At 38.7% G+C, this 15,812-nt stretch overlaps 1 long non-coding RNA gene across 1 annotated transcript; it reads left to right on the top strand.

Annotated features, from left to right (window-relative positions):
* The first annotated feature begins 3,528 nt into the window (after nucleotides 1-3,528).
* On the top strand, nucleotides 3,529-13,678 carry LOC131510108 (uncharacterized). Its single transcript, XR_009260904.1, has 2 exons — nucleotides 3,529-3,763; nucleotides 13,501-13,678. It is a non-coding gene; the product is annotated as an uncharacterized LOC131510108 (long non-coding RNA).
* The last annotated feature ends 2,134 nt before the right edge of the window (nucleotides 13,679-15,812 follow it).

Here is a 15,812-nt window from a genome sequence, read left to right as displayed (position 1 = left end):
GGAGCACGTAGTGTAGCACAGACATATTCAGCGACAATTACAATAAAATATTATAAACACAAAAACACTGACATACAGAGGATGTTGTCACTTATGCAAGCAAGAGCAAGGGTGCCAGCTTTGGGTGGCCAGAGTCAGAAAACATTTCATCTAATCAACAAACATTAGGCACTGTGCTAGAAGCTGGAGCGGATAAATAAAACAGACCGGATCATAGCTCTCCTTGAACTTGCATTATAGAAGACACTATAAACAAGCAAATAAACGAGGTCATCCCATGTGATACTGGAATGAAATAGATCAACATACAGAGAAGACTGGGTCACTATCAATTGACATGTCAAGGAAGAACTCCCGTGAAAAAATGAGGAAGACCTGAGACGCCAGGGATGTATACCATTTTAAATAGTTATTGTTTAGCCTTTGGGGGCAAAATCAGTATGTTTTTAAAAACTAAGTACCTTTATATTCTACATAAAGTTTACTTTACTTTCAGGTAATGGTGTCATTTCGCTAAAGCTCAAAATCTCTTGGTTTGAAGTTTCATCATCACCCAGTTGAAAAAATAAAGATGAAAGAACCCTTCTCCTTTCAATAAACAGAGCTGTTCTCAGCAGAAGGTAGCCTGGGGTAGCGGCGACAAGGTGCTGATGGCACTGAGGGCTGTCCTCACCTAGGCCAGCTCTCCTGGAAGTGCGCCGTCGGAAGGAGGGTGCGGTGCGCTCCGTGCAGGTGCTGGTGCAGGTGCCAGGTGCAGGCTGCCTCCTTGCCCTCGGAGCTCGAGCTCGGCCGCTACTAACGCATCTGTCCCAGGCCCGCCCAGCCCAGAAGGCTGCAGCCTCTGCCCTCCACCAGCAGCCTCCCACTTGGAAATGAAAAAACAATAGCCTAAGGCCCACCTCCTCCCACTTCCAAACACGTGTAACCACGAGCCTCTGGGATAGTCCTTGCAGATCTGGTGGCACGTGCCAAACGTGTGACGTCATACGTCACGCACAGGGCAGAGCCACGCCAGTTGGAGCCTGGGACAGAGACATTGGTCTCCAGGCATAGGAAGGAGGCTCCTGAATTGCGTGTGTGGTATTGTAACACTCAGGACCTCTCAAGGGCCCCGGGATGTGGCGCAGGCTCCGAGGGGTTTTCTTGCCATCTCCTACAACTCATCCCTCAATTTTGGGAGTGCTTCGGGCCCTAGCAACTGAGATTTAAATGCGGACCCAGAGAACTGCGCTCCTAGCTTAAATTGGAGATCCTCTGGCCCCAGAGGTTTGGAGTTCAGTCTGTGGAGAAGAGTAAATGGGGCAGAATGTGGTTGATTTATTTGTGATGAAAACGAAGGCTCAAGAGACAAGGTCCTGCCATACATAATTTTGAAGAAAAGGAATGATGGATTTAGGAAGCCCAAAAATAGTACCAGGGAGCAGAAATATTTAATCCTAAAAGCTAACACCTTTCAATTCTTGTCAATTCAGTGTCCCTTATTTTTCAGAGGTTTATTCGCCCTCAAACCCTTTCTCCCAAAGTATCAAGTTTTTGTTAAAATTACACCAGCAGTAATTTTGGAAAATATCATCAAAAGTAATGTTGCATAATGTGATGCCAATAAGGGACCCCAGGATTAGAAGTTAAGAGACCTGGGATATTAGTGCCAGGCTTGATGTGGGCACCTGTAGGAACTACATTCCCTTGCCTCAAATTTATTGATCATTAAAGTAAGGGAGTTGAAACAGAGCTCTTAAAATTTTTTTTGACCTTAGCAATTGTGAGACATTATCACAGATAGTCATGCAAATTTTTGTAACTGTAGTTTTTCCAGGATCAAACCAGATATTAGGGACACTTAGTACAGGGAACAAATCAAGGATAGACTTAGAGCATACTGGCAAGAAAAAAAAATAGAAAAATTCTTAGTCAAAGCAGTATCTCTAAAATTTAGTTTATTAAATTTTTTTATTAACGTTTTCTATTTATTTTTGAGGGACAGAGAGAGACCAAGCACGAGCAGGGGAGGGGCAGAGAGAGAGGGGAGGGACACAGAGTGGGTTCCAGGCTCTGAGTTGTCAGCACAGAGCCAACACCAGGCTCGAACCCACAAATGGTGAGATAGTGACCTGACCCAAAGTCAGATGTTTAACTGACTGAGCCACCCAGGCAGCCCTAAAATTTAGTTTATCAAACCATTTGGTTTAATGTAATTGAATACAATTCAAAATTGACCCTTATTGGCTTGTATAAAGAGTAAATGCTGTCAGTTCTTTGGCTCTTAAAGAACAGTAGGAAGGTACAAATTTAGATCTCCTGTTCCTTAGATCTCCCAACCTTCTTTTGTTACTTTGTTACTGACCAAAGTTTTCTCTTCCCTTTGTGGTCTCAGCTTTCTTACTTCCTACTTAGATTTGATTCTGGCCCTGTGCGGGTTTGTGTGTGTGTGTGTGTGTGTGTGTGTGTGTGTGTGTGTGTGTGTGTTAAAGTCCTATCACCAAATCTAAAACTTTTTCAGTCTTCATTCTTTTTGAGTTTTATAAGTATCTGATGCTAGCGATATCCCATACTTCTTAACATAAACTTCTTTTTCTTTCGTAAGATAAGTTTGTGTTTTATTTCTGGCTATTCTCTATGTCTTCTCTTCCTCCTTCCTCTCCTTTCTCCACACCCCAAAGTCTTGCACTTCATTCATTTTATCATTAAATTCTGTTTCATGGAAATCACATCTGAATATTGCCTTAAATTATTTCTTAGAAACTTTATAAATCTCTAACTCTAATACTATTCTTTGTCCAGTTTTCCAAATATTTGCTGAACAAAATAATAATAAAATCACCAATTATTGAGTGGTATCAATGTAAGCACTTAGTATATTGAATAAGTATTATGAAAAATTTTTAATGAAGTATTCTCAGATATGTGATAAATATATGGTATATATAGTACTCATAAGTCTTGATACTATACCCACTGTATATGTACTTCTGGCAAACATTACTGTATTTCACTATGTACTTGTGTATCTTATAATGCTATTGTAAATACTATCATTTTGGGGAAAAGAGTTTATAGTTATGAATAATAATAAAAGTAAGACATGAATTATCAGCTCTTGAAAAAATGCCCTGCATCTTTACCATGTGGAAAGCCAATGTTTGTATTAATAGAATAGCAGTTGTCAACTTTTTGGTCTCAAAAGCTGTTTACACTCTTACAAATTATTGAGAACCCCCCCCCAAATTTTTGTTTATGTGATTTGTATCTATTGATAATAACATATTAGAAATTAATGCTGAGAAATTTAGAAAATACTTGTTAATTCATATGGTAGGCAGTCTTTATGAGGGCCCCCAATGATTCTTACCTGGTGGTATTCATGCCCTTGTGTAATCCCCTCCCCTTGAGCATGTGCTGGATTAATTGATTTTTTTTTTTTTTTAAGGACACGGCCAAAATGATGGGATGCCACTTTCAAGATTCGGTTGCAGAAAGACTGTGGCCCCTGTCTCTGTCTCTCTTTGAGGGAAGCCAGCTGCCATGTTGTGACTTTCCTGTGGAGAGACCGATATAGCAAGGAACTGATGTGTCTGATCGACAGCAGTGTGGAACTGGGTCCTGCTGACAGCCATGTAAGCGTGCTGAGCAGCTGATCCTACCCCAGGCAGGCTTTAAGATGACTGCAGCTCTGCGGACACCTTGAATGTAGGCAACTTTGGGAGAGACCTTGAGCCAGAGGAACCCAAAGAAGCTGCACCTGGATTCCTGACACACAGAAATGGTGAGATAAGAAATAAATACTGTGAAGCCACTAAATTTTGGCATGACTTGTGACACAGCAGTATACAACTAATACAGTTTCTTTTAAAATAACAATAACAATCTTTTCATGAAAAATCACTATAGTTTTCAAAATAAAACACGTAGTAAGATGAGCGATATTGTTTATGTTTTTGCAAATCTCTCACATGTCTAATTTTATGGAAAACATCTGGCTTCTCAAATCTGCCTCTGAATTTAATCTTTTACAGTACATTATTTTGGTTGAAATACATGAGGAAATTTCAGCCTTAGACAGATATGTAGTTGTATAAGGAAGGAGTGTGTCAATACTCTTTGCTGATAAGTGTGGACAGTCTTCTTTGATCCTGTAACAGCATTCAATAGGTGGTAGTTTCCTAAGGGTTAGTTGCAACATAGAAATCATATACTCTTGTTACATTTAAATTTATTGGTCTGTTGTGTACTTTGACTGGATCTTTTACTAATGCATGATTTCGTGGCATCATGCATGGATCATTTGGATAATATCGGTCCTTTGATTTATGTAGACCTTCCATTGGCATGTTTCATCATTCAACAATTTCCTGGTATTCCCCTATTCCCCCCTCCCCCCCCCCCCAAAAAAAAACCCTCTTTGTTAATATTACCACTGCTCTTATCAGAAAAGTCTTTAAGTTTGGGGAAGCTATAGTATCATCTATTATTGCATAGCAAATTACTCAAACTTAGCAACTTAGAACAATAAATTTTAACTATTTCACAGTTTCTGTGGGTCAGGAATCCAGAGTGGCTTAGCTGAGTGGTTCCAGTTCAGGGTCTTTCAAAAGGTTGCAATCAAGCTGTTGGCTGGGCTGCAGTCATTTCAAGGCTAAACTGAGAGACAGACTACTTCCAAACTGACTCATGTGCCATTTGGCAGGCTTCAGAGGATCCACTTCCAAGTTTACTAACATGGTTGCTTGCAAGCCTCAGTTCCTTGCCAAGTGAACCTTTCCATAGGCTGCTTGAGTGTTTTCAAGGTGTAGCAGTTCGCTTTCTTCTCCCAGGGCTACCTCACAACCTGACAGCTTGTCCTAGATGAGTGATGAGAGACTGAGAGAGAGAGAGAGAGAATATGAATATAAAAGAGCTCACCTAAGACAGAAGCATAGTCATTTTATAACCTAATCTCAATATGACAGCTCATCACTTCAGCCATATTCTATTTAGTAGAAATGGCTGAGCCCACAATCAATGGTTGGGGAACTAAGCCCTGCCTCTTGAGGAGAACTGGATCAAAGAATATTGGGACATAGCTACATAACCACCACAAGTTGTCAAACTTATGGTGCCAGATGTCAGTTTTCCCAAATTCTAATTTTTGTTCTAAATTTATCATTGGCATTAAACACTGTCACTTGTTTTCCTTGAAATGACAACCTTCTTTCATTTTTTAGAAAATACCCTGGCAAACACTCAATGCTATATAACCATGGTTTCTGTCAGGTGTTCTTTCAAGTGAAAATTATATTCCATGGAAAAAGTCACTAATTCAAGTCACAGGTCAGGACAAGTATAATATTAGTTTTTCCTTGAGGCAATCATGTATTTCAGTATGCAGCAGAAGGTCTTTATGCATACTTCCTATTAACTCACACACAATATTAAAATGACATATATCCAAGGGTCAATATTTAATAAAATTGATCATTTTTATTGGTTCATCCAAGATATTCTTAGGTAAAATTGCCTTTTTTTTTTGGACAGACTGTAGTGCTTAGAACTTCAAACTGGGAAAACCATTGAAGGAATAGGTAAATCTGGAAAAGCTTCATGGGGAAGGGTGTGTGTTGAGATTAGCTGGAATTACATTTCAATTGACAGAGAGGAAGAAAGGTGGGAAAGGCAAGTAGGCAAAACCAATGGAGCTGGAATGAAATGGGCACATTCTATTCAAGAGGAAAGAAAGGGAAGGCTATTTGGGAGCAAGCTGTGGATTAGATATGGGCACCTGTGGAGGGACCCAGCCTAACATCTCCACAAAATAGACTCCACCTGAAGGGGCAGTGTGAGGGAGGAAGGCTGCTAGAAGCCCATGGGCTTCTCAGAATGGTAAACCAGATAGAAGTGCAATAGGAGGTTATCAGTAGGGTTCCATATAGCACAGTCACCTTTGACTATTTGTGGTTCCCGAGGGCACCAAAGCTAGTCACAACCACATAGTTAAGTAAGAGCTTTCCGCCCCCACCCTCCAACCCCCAGCAAAACTCAACTAGGAAAGGAAAGTTTTAAATGGAATGAGATTAGTGTTTGGATTATTACCCCAGACTGGACTCTAGGTACTAAAACTTCATTTATTACATGAGAGCCAGCACAGAACTACAAAATCTACCTGGGATTTCAAGATAGTGAAGGTGGAGCACAGAGAGTTAGAACAGTGCAAATTTGAAGGACAGCTGGAGAAAGGAGATTGTTACTTTCAGCTTGCACACCACTGAGTTCTCCTGTAATAAAGTGGTTACAATAACAATTGAGCATTTATTTTTGCCAGGCTGAGGTTCAGCTGGGCACGTTTCCATGAATGGACAGGATGTATATATATTTAGGAGAATGGTGTTTTCAGAGTGATTGGAGCCAGGCTAACCTGTGTTCATGTCTCAGCTCTCCTACTTTAAAAAATGGGACACATTGTTAATCTCCTAGACTCTGGGTTTCCTCATCTATAAGATGGAGATAAATAATGCCTATAGTAAAATTAGGTTTCTAATTTAATAATATCCTAGTTTTAAAAAAAACAACAAAACACAGTGGACTAAAATACCCCATGATGTTACTTTTACTGAACTAAAGTTAATGGAGTATATTTAAAGGATCATTCAGTAGCTTGTTCCATTTACAACTGTACTAATAGTTCCATTTCGTGATACCAAGATTCTCTCAAGGGAGAAATTAAGAACACAAAATACTTGCTTTTAGTCAACAGAGTTGACTCTCTACCAACTCTGCCAACAGAGAGAAAAACAAAACAAAACAAAACAAAACAAAACAAAACAAAACAGAACAAAACAAAACAAAACCTTCTCTGCAAGAAGTATTAAACATAACTCAAAAAACCCAGGTATTTAAAAATAATTATGGCAAAAATAAAACAGGATAATATACATATATATATTCTCATGTTACCATCAAATTTATGGCAGAGAAACCGAGCCTGATTTGGGGGTTTAGATATATTGTTTCATATTTAAGAATAAGTATCTATTCTGGAAATAATCTTTAAGGGATGAAATACTACTTAGAGACCATTTGCTTACAGATACTTAGAGGCATTAAGTGATTTTTCCCTTATCACCCAGCTGCTGAAGGGCACAAGTGGGATAAGAACCAAGACATTCTGACTCAAAAATGTACTGCTTTTTGGCATATTCTGCACTACTATCTACAAATCACTCCCATATCTTTATTTAAATAGAGCAGAACCTCTAGTGAGGAGCAGTCAGCACTTTGCTCTCATATATTGCATTTGCTTCATTTATTTCTTTAAAAGTTGCAGTGAAGCCCCATTTGATTTAAATCAGGTGACTTTTTTATTCAGGGAGATTAAGCTATATGTTCAAATGTTACTTTCTATTCTTTTGGAAGAGGAAAATTAAAATTAAATGTAAATAGGGGGAAACAGCCTTTGTTATATAAAAAACAAAGGCTTAAAATCCTCACTTCATATGGAATTCATAAATATATAAACACGCCAACGGGAAAAATATTACCAAAGACAACCATAAAGGATTCCTCCATTTATTTAACAGATATTTTCTTAATTTTTTCCATATATCCTGTACTCTGCTATGGTTTAGGAATAGAATTAACAAGTATTTGTTGACTTCATGTCATATTGCTAAGAAAAGGTTTATTGACAGTAATCCCATTTTGCAAAAATATGTATGTATATATACATCAAAATATCTGGAAGGATATAAAGTGGTTATCAATGGGTGGTCAGATGTGTTTATGTGAAACTTATACAACAATGGACATGGATTTCTTTTGTGATAAAGTTTTATTAAAATGTCTAAAACTTACAGACATAAAATTATTCAATTATTTCACCTATTGTCAAGGGTTTTTTGGTAATAAAAATAAATGTATTTTATTCTTTTCTTATCCAATGGAAGATGGGTTCCAACAGAAATGGATTCCTTCCTTTCTTTTATACCACTAAAATCCCACCTTCTCTATCCTGCCCCCAAGATACCACAGATGCATAAACACGCACAGACAGACATGCACACAGAAACACAGACACATGGACACAAGACAGTCTCTCACACAATAGATACACATAAACACACCACACCACAGAAACACACACAGAGATACACAGTCTTACTAAAACTTACTTTTGGAGAAGTGAAAGAGTTTGGCAGAGATCTGAATGTTTTAGTCTTGGAAATAGCATTCATTATTCTCTAAATTGCTCAGTTCTTTTTTTTTTTTTTCATTTGCAACCCCTGAATGCAATATTTTTTCATGCTTGCGTATTATAAAATGTATAAATTCTTTTAGTGGAAACATAGCCTGTTTAAAGCAGAAATTAATTTTCCTTTGTGAAATTATATTAGAGAAATTTACTTCACAAGCATTATTACCAGCTGACCTTTAAAGGTTTTAAAGAACTTAAAGGACTTACTTTTATTTATTTTTATTATTTTTTTAGTTTTTGAGAGAGTGGGAACATGTGCAGGTGCATGGGGGGGGAGGGGCAGAGGGACAGGGAAAGAGACATATGTAAAGAATAGTCATAGCAGTATTGTTTATGATAGCCCCAAACTGGAAACAATGCATAAATTCATTAACCCTAGAATGGATATATAAATACTGATACATTGACAGTACTGAAAATAAATGAACTGTTGTCATATGTAACAATATGGGTGAAACTTCTGTAAATACCATTGAACAAAGGAAGCATGACACAACAGAATACACACACCATCAAGTTCTAAAGCAGGCAACTCTATTTTCTAGGATTACACACTTGGGTAGTGTATTGATATTCTCAAGCTAGGCAAGTGAAGATTGTTTAATAAGAGGTGTGGGAAGGGTTTGGGAAAAGCTATAAGGAATGGTACAGTGTCCTAGTGCCAATAAGAGCAGGAGGCATAACTATCCTTAGATGGGAAGGGGTAAGCAGATTGAACGCAGAAGGAGAGAGTTGCATGAAGAGTTAAGTCTCATAGCAACAGTGACCTTTGGTTGTTGTGATATTTAATTTTGTATACCAACTGGACTGGGCCATGGTGTCCAGACATTTGTCAAACTTATTCTAGATTTCTGTGAAGGTATTTTAAAATATGTAATTAACATTTATTAAACACATTTTTAGTACAGTTGACACACAATGTTACATTAGTTTCAGGTGTACAGCATTGTGATTCATCTTCTCTATGTTATGTTATGTTCACCACAAGTGTAGTTACCATCCGTCACCATACAACATGATTATAATATCATTGACTATATTCCCTATGCTGTGCCTTTTACTCCCGTGACTTATTCATTCTAGATTAACATTTATATAAGTGCATTTTGAGTAAAGCAGATTACCTCCATAATATGGGTAGGCCTCATCCAATCAATTGAAGGCCTTAATAGAACAGACTGACTTCCCTCAAGCAAGAAGGAATTCTGCCAGCAGTCTTTGAGCTTGAACTGCAACTCTTCCCCAGGTCTCCAGCCTGCTGACCTACCACACAGATTTTTGATTCACCAAACCTCCACAATTGTATGAGCCAATTCTTTAAAATAAATCTCTCTCTCTCTCTCCTTCTCCTTCATATATATGTATGCCATATATACATACATATATATGACATATATATATGACATTTATGTCAGTTCAGGATGTATAACAGTATTATATATATAAACACACACACACACACACACCCCATGTTGATTCTGTTTCTCTGCCTAACCCTGGTGAACACAGTTAGTAATAAAACTAACCCAGCTAGCCCTTGGGGAGACTCTCCAGGAGAGGAGGCAGGGGAGGAAAATATCCTATTTCATTCCACTCCATCTGATCTCCCTGTTGATAAATGCAAGTGGAAGCCAGAGGCCAATGGAGCTTGTTGATACAGTTTGTACAAGCTAGCTTCCCCGTATATAGAGCAGGGTGGAGAAGTGAGAAGAGTGGGCCTGAGCAGGCAAAGAAAGAGTTAAACTTTATAAGGAAAAGCTGGGAAACTGTTACCATAAAATTCAGATTGGTGGTCACCTGTAGAAGTGTGAGAAAGTATCTAGAAGGGATGCATAGGTTGGGGTATTTCCTCACCTGAATGATGGTTAAGTGGGTATTTGTTTTATAATTATTCATTAAAACATGCACTGTTGTATATTTCATAATTTACAATAATAAAAACTTGTATAATACTTGAGTTTTAAGTCCTAACCATTTTCCAGGTAAGCAAGTTTGCAGCACTTAAAATGGTCTGTTGAAAACACTAGAAATTTGCTATAGATAAGCATACAAGTCCTGACAAGTGAAGTAATTAAATAACTCAGGACTAAAAGATATTTTCTTTAAAAAAAAAAAAAAAGTTGCTTTGAGCCAAATGGGGAAGAAAAAATAGTAACTAGAGACTCAGACATGTTTAAATACTGACAGTATTGAATAGCAGAGAGGTGAATGTCGAAGACACCAGAGAAGAAAGGGGAAACAGATGGAGTGCAGTTCCTCCAGTGTCAAAAGGGGAAGCACACACAGCACTACCAGAGGCTGGTATACCAGCCTTAAATAAGATGAGGGAATCTATTGCACGGTAACTGAAGGGCAAAGAAAAGGATGTATGTGGTGACATGTAAATTTGTTGGCTTAGTAGTGGGAAGCTGAGGGTAGTTCCCCATCTGATGCTTCCTTTGTCTTGTCTTGTCTTGTCTTGTCTTTTCTTTTCTTTTCTTTTCTTTTCTTTTCTTTTCTTTTCTTTTCTTTTCTTTCTTTCCTTTCCTTTCCTTTCCTTTCCTTTCCTCTCCTCTCCTCTCCTTTCCTTTCCTCTCTTTTCCTTCCTTTTCTTCTCTTTTCTTTTCTCTTTCTTTTGAGAGAGAAAGAGCACAAGCAGGGGAGGGGAAGAGGGAGAGGGAGAGAGAGAATCTTAAGCAGGCTCCATGCCCAGTGTGGAGCCCAATTCAAGGCTCAATTTCATGACTGTGAGATCATGACCTGAGCCAAAATCAAGAGTTCAACAGTTAACCGACTGAGCCACCCAGGCACCCCATGATGCTTCCTTTTTCTCTGGGACAGAAAACATTAGGGAAGATAAGGAGGGAGGAGATGTCAAAGTCTGAGACAGAAGACAGTGAGAAGGCTTGAACCACTCTGGAGAATAAGAGCAATAACCACATTTGGCAAGAAATACCCAGTGTTCAATTGAAGTTGGAGACTGTGAATTTGTAGCACCACCAATCTGCATGATGACTTTCTATAGTAAGATTTAGCCATTAAAATATGGGTATAGAAAAAATCAGACAGCTGGATTGATCCAGGGTTGGAGTTTTGGACTGAAGGACTACAGAACAAGGGATGTGAGGCTAAACCCAAAGAGATGCACCATGGGATTTCAAATGGATAGGGTGGAAAATAAGGACAGAAGAGGGCTATCAGAGAAGGAGAACATGGAAGGGTCAAGGGTTTGGATATTGTATGAGAGCATGAGCAGGGAGCAACTGAATGATGGAAATGGAAGGATGAAGGTTGTGTGTCCAGGTTGTGGAATATCTGAATGTGTTGTTGTAGGTGTGGAACAGTTGTGGGTAATGATAATGCCTAGGGACAGGACATTGAAAAGGAGGGATAAAGTGGAGTGGAGGTGAAGATCACCAAAGAAGAGAGGCTACGAAGTTGAAAGAGTAATTCATGTGGACATCGACATCATGGAGGATCATGAACATATTTGGAGCAGAGAGAAAAATAGTGAACAATGTATGAAGTGGAGGTTGGTGGTTGAGTGGGAGGTTGCTAAATGACAGCAAGAGGAAAGATAGAAGGAAGTATAGCAAATGGCTCTTTGGATCAGAAGAACAGTTCTTCAGGAGGATAAAGGAATAATGGTCTGGTTCTCCCCTCTACCCCAATTGGAATTACAGAAGGTAAACTAGAAAAGTTTTGCAGGAAAAATGCATGGGCAAATCTAGGTGACCAGGATACATTATAGCTGGGCCTGTAGCAAGGAGGATATCAGGTTAAAGTGGCTGTAAAATTCAGGAAGAATTCACTCTAGAAATGCCCTAATATTGATTAGCAGGTGGTATTGATAGTCCCGATTGCCCAGGTTGGCTCTGGAAGATTCTAAGTTTTAGAAGTTTAGAAGATACCAAGTTTTCCCTGATATGACAATCTAGAAGTAAAGAACACAAGTGCATTTAGTACAGTTGTTTGCATACTTGTTCCGTGGGCTATTAGATTCCTTTGAAGCTCTAGGTAAGAACCATATTTAGAAGATGGCTTTGTAAATGTGGCTGTTGGATGATCTTTGTGGCTAATCCCATCATGTAGATAGACCTTAGTCTCTCCTAAGCCTGAATCTGCCAATCAGAAGACAGAACTGTAGAAGGTTGAGCAAGTTTTAAATTGGCACAAATTTCCACTTGCTGGCTTAATTCCAATTAAACCATTTATTTATATATGCAAAACATCCTTGGGATCAAAATGACCTATACCTTAGATGCCTAATAAATGCTTGTTGAGAGGCACCTGGGTAGTTCAGTTGGTTGAGTGTCTTACTCTTGATTTTGGATCAGTCTTGATCCGAGGGTCCTGAGATCGAGCCCAGTGTCAGGCTCTGCGCTGGGCATGGAGCTAGCTTAAGATTCTCTCTTTCTTTCTCTCTCTTTCTCTCTCTCCCCCTCTGCCCCTCTCCCCTGCTCTCTCTCTCTCTCTCTCTCTCTCTCTCTCTCTCTCTCTCTCTCTCTCTCTCTAAAAAACAAAACGTTTGTTGAACGGAAAGGATAATAGTGGGCTTCCCATGTAGACTTCCCTACAGGGAAAAGAAGGTGTTGGCCACATATCATAAGTTTCTAGGCCCTTTAATAGTTACCCTTCTCATTATAAATGAGCAAATCTAGGTTATACACTGGTTTCTTGTGCATTGAGTTAGCACAAACTCATCCATTGAGTAGGATCAGCTCTGGGCACCCTGACAAAATTAAGTTTCTGGACTTGCAAAACTGAGGAGTGAGCCCTGGAAAATGTGACTTGACTGAGGCAATGTCATCCTGAAGCCAGCCTGAGCAGCCCAGCTGGCCTCTCCCTGTGACACTTCTAACTCAGTTGTTTAGAACAGCAACTGTATTTACATCATTTTTAGCTCCTGCAATAAAAAGCTTTGAGACCATGACTGAGTTGTAAGCAAAACATCCTTGTAATCACAGTTAATGCAACAGGACTAAGTCATGTATTAGAAATCATAGTGAGTTAATAAAACTCAGTGGCTGAAGGTGTCTCCTAATTCTAGAGTCTAGTGTGGGGAGTTATTAACAGTGTATATAATTTGTGAATGTTCATGGGTAGTGACCTAGTAACAGACTGTTCCATTTAAGGCTACAGCTAGTGAGTACTAAAATGCTTGTAACAAAACAAAACAAAACAAAGCAAACTGCTTTTTTTGTGTGTGTCTGTTTTGTTTGTATTCTCTACTTCATTGCTTCTTGTGTTATGGCAGAGTTGCACATTTCTGAGTGTCTCATTCTTCTTGTTCACAGAATCATAAACTTTTCCCACTACTCTGAAGAGTTGGACATAATGACCAGTAAAAACAGGATTTTTGTCTGACATGGCAACCATTCCAATAACAAATACTGATGATCCTTTCATTTCTGTTCACCTATAAAAAGGTAGTTGCTAACTAACCAGCTCAGTAAAATGTCATGTCTTGCTAGATTTCACTAGAAAGAAAAGAGTTTTCTTGCCTTTCAGAATTTCATGAGTTCTTATGATTTGCCAATTTGGTAGTAAAGCAAAATATGTGGTGGTGGGGAGGGAACATCACAGTATAAATATGCATACCCTTTAGTTTTACCTGCTGGTAAGTAACTTAATCTTTATTTTTATATTAAATCAGCAAGAATATACTATGACTGAAAAGACAAAACTTGAGAACTTAAAGCCCTGGGCTTGCAGTGGGGAACTTATGCTGCAGCCTGGATGGGGATTTAGGTTTGAGCGTGGTAAGGGGTATTGCTCAAGTTCCTCTCTTTAGGGGAATATTTCAGTGGAAACTTTGAGAAGCTCTAATTGACACTGGGATGAGTCCAGAAGCATCTTTGCTTTGTTTCTGCTACTTACCACTTCACTGAGAAAAGTCTAGACCCTTTTGAATGAAGATGCTGAATCTTTTAATGTAGATTGAATTGCTCTTGTCCCACCCTGGTCCTAAAACTGGAAGGAGCTTGTTACACCGAACAGCTTGAGAAAGAACACTGGACAAGCCCCTTCATTAGCAGAAATAGTATCGGCCCTGTAGGAGTAGGGGAAAGTTACCAGTTGGGAATGGAGTTTGGATCTGGCTATAGCAGGGAAAGAAACTGGTAGTATAACTGGAAAGATAATAATAACTATGCAAGTCCAGATATTTTAATTTGAAGATGAGTAGTGAGAATAGCAATAAAAAATAATAATACTGAAGTCTCAGGTTAAGATTTAAAACATTGAATGGGCTCTAAAGAGGACCATGGAGATCACTGTCAGTAAGAATATGCCCAGGGGATCTCGGGATAAGGTGAAAAACAAAAGGAAGAGAAAAAAAAAATGTCCTTAAGATAAACTGAAAGGTTTAAATGCCTGAGTTAGGTGATGTTTGGATGCCAAAGGACTATTCCCCAAGGATACAAGCTGTTAACCAGCTGGGCATTTCTTAGAAAAAAAAAAAAAAAAAAAAAGCTTCTAAGAAAATTTCAATTGTTCACTGTAAAATAGTTTTTCATTGCAGACAAGATTATAGAGTTGGGTGTGAAAAGTAAAAAGCAAGGTGAGAAAAATAAGGATCAGAAGTATTGTATGAGGGCAGAAGTGAGGTGAATTGGTTTGTTCTTGCCATTAAATGAAAAAGGAGGGGGCACCTGGGTGGCTCAGTCAGTTAAGCCTCCAACTCTTGATTTTGGTTCAGGTCATGAGCTTGGGGTTCCTGGGAACGAGCCCCTCATCAGGCTCTGCACCACGGAGCCTGCTTAGGGTTCTCTCTCTCCCTTTATCTCTGCCCCTCCCCCACCAACACTGTGCAGGCTCTCCCTGGGTTTCAAAGTAAACATAAAAGAGAAAACAAAAAAGAGAACATTTCAAAGCAGCCTTGTAAAATGCCCAGTTGGGATAATGCTCAATGGATGGTCGTAGCACAGATGCATAGCAGAGATGGCAAGTAGAAGGAATATAAGAGATGGGGAAGACTTACGAGGAATCTACCATTGTAAATGGCACGACTTTTAGTCCAGTTAACAGTAGAGCCAGATTATAGTAATATTGAAAAAATCTATGTTTTCATGTATTTAAGATTTTCACAAAGGTCTATCAGCAGAGTATTACACCATTTAAATCTAATATTTATATTAGATATATTTCTGTATAGCTACAAATGGAAATATTCACAAATATTATGCATAAGTAAATGATACAATCAATAATGTTTGATAAAGATACTTGTATATATATTTTTCAAGGACTAAATAACAGAGCAGGCATATTGAAGGCTGAACAACCTGATTTCTTTGAAGTTCAATCCTTTGAAAAATGCTGGTAGCAACAAGCAGTCCTGGTTCAAAGGAACATATGTTCTGGTATTTTTAAGTAACATTTTAACTGGAAAGCAGAACGATTGTTTGAAAAACACGATTGCACACAATGATAGAGGTGGGTGGCTACTATAAATTCAGACAAACAAATGCACATTTTACACCTTTTCTGAAAGAGTTTACGGTAGTTAGATTCTGGATTTTCACCTTGGCTTCTCCAAACAGAATTGACAGCATTGCAGCCTTGCAGTTTAGAAGAAATCCACTAGAAGAAATCCACTAGAAGAAAG

This window comes from Neofelis nebulosa, chromosome 1 (genome assembly GCF_028018385.1).
Source record: "Neofelis nebulosa isolate mNeoNeb1 chromosome 1, mNeoNeb1.pri, whole genome shotgun sequence".
NCBI lineage: Eukaryota > Metazoa > Chordata > Mammalia > Carnivora > Felidae > Neofelis > Neofelis nebulosa.
This window is presented reverse-complemented; position numbering and strand designations above follow the sequence as displayed.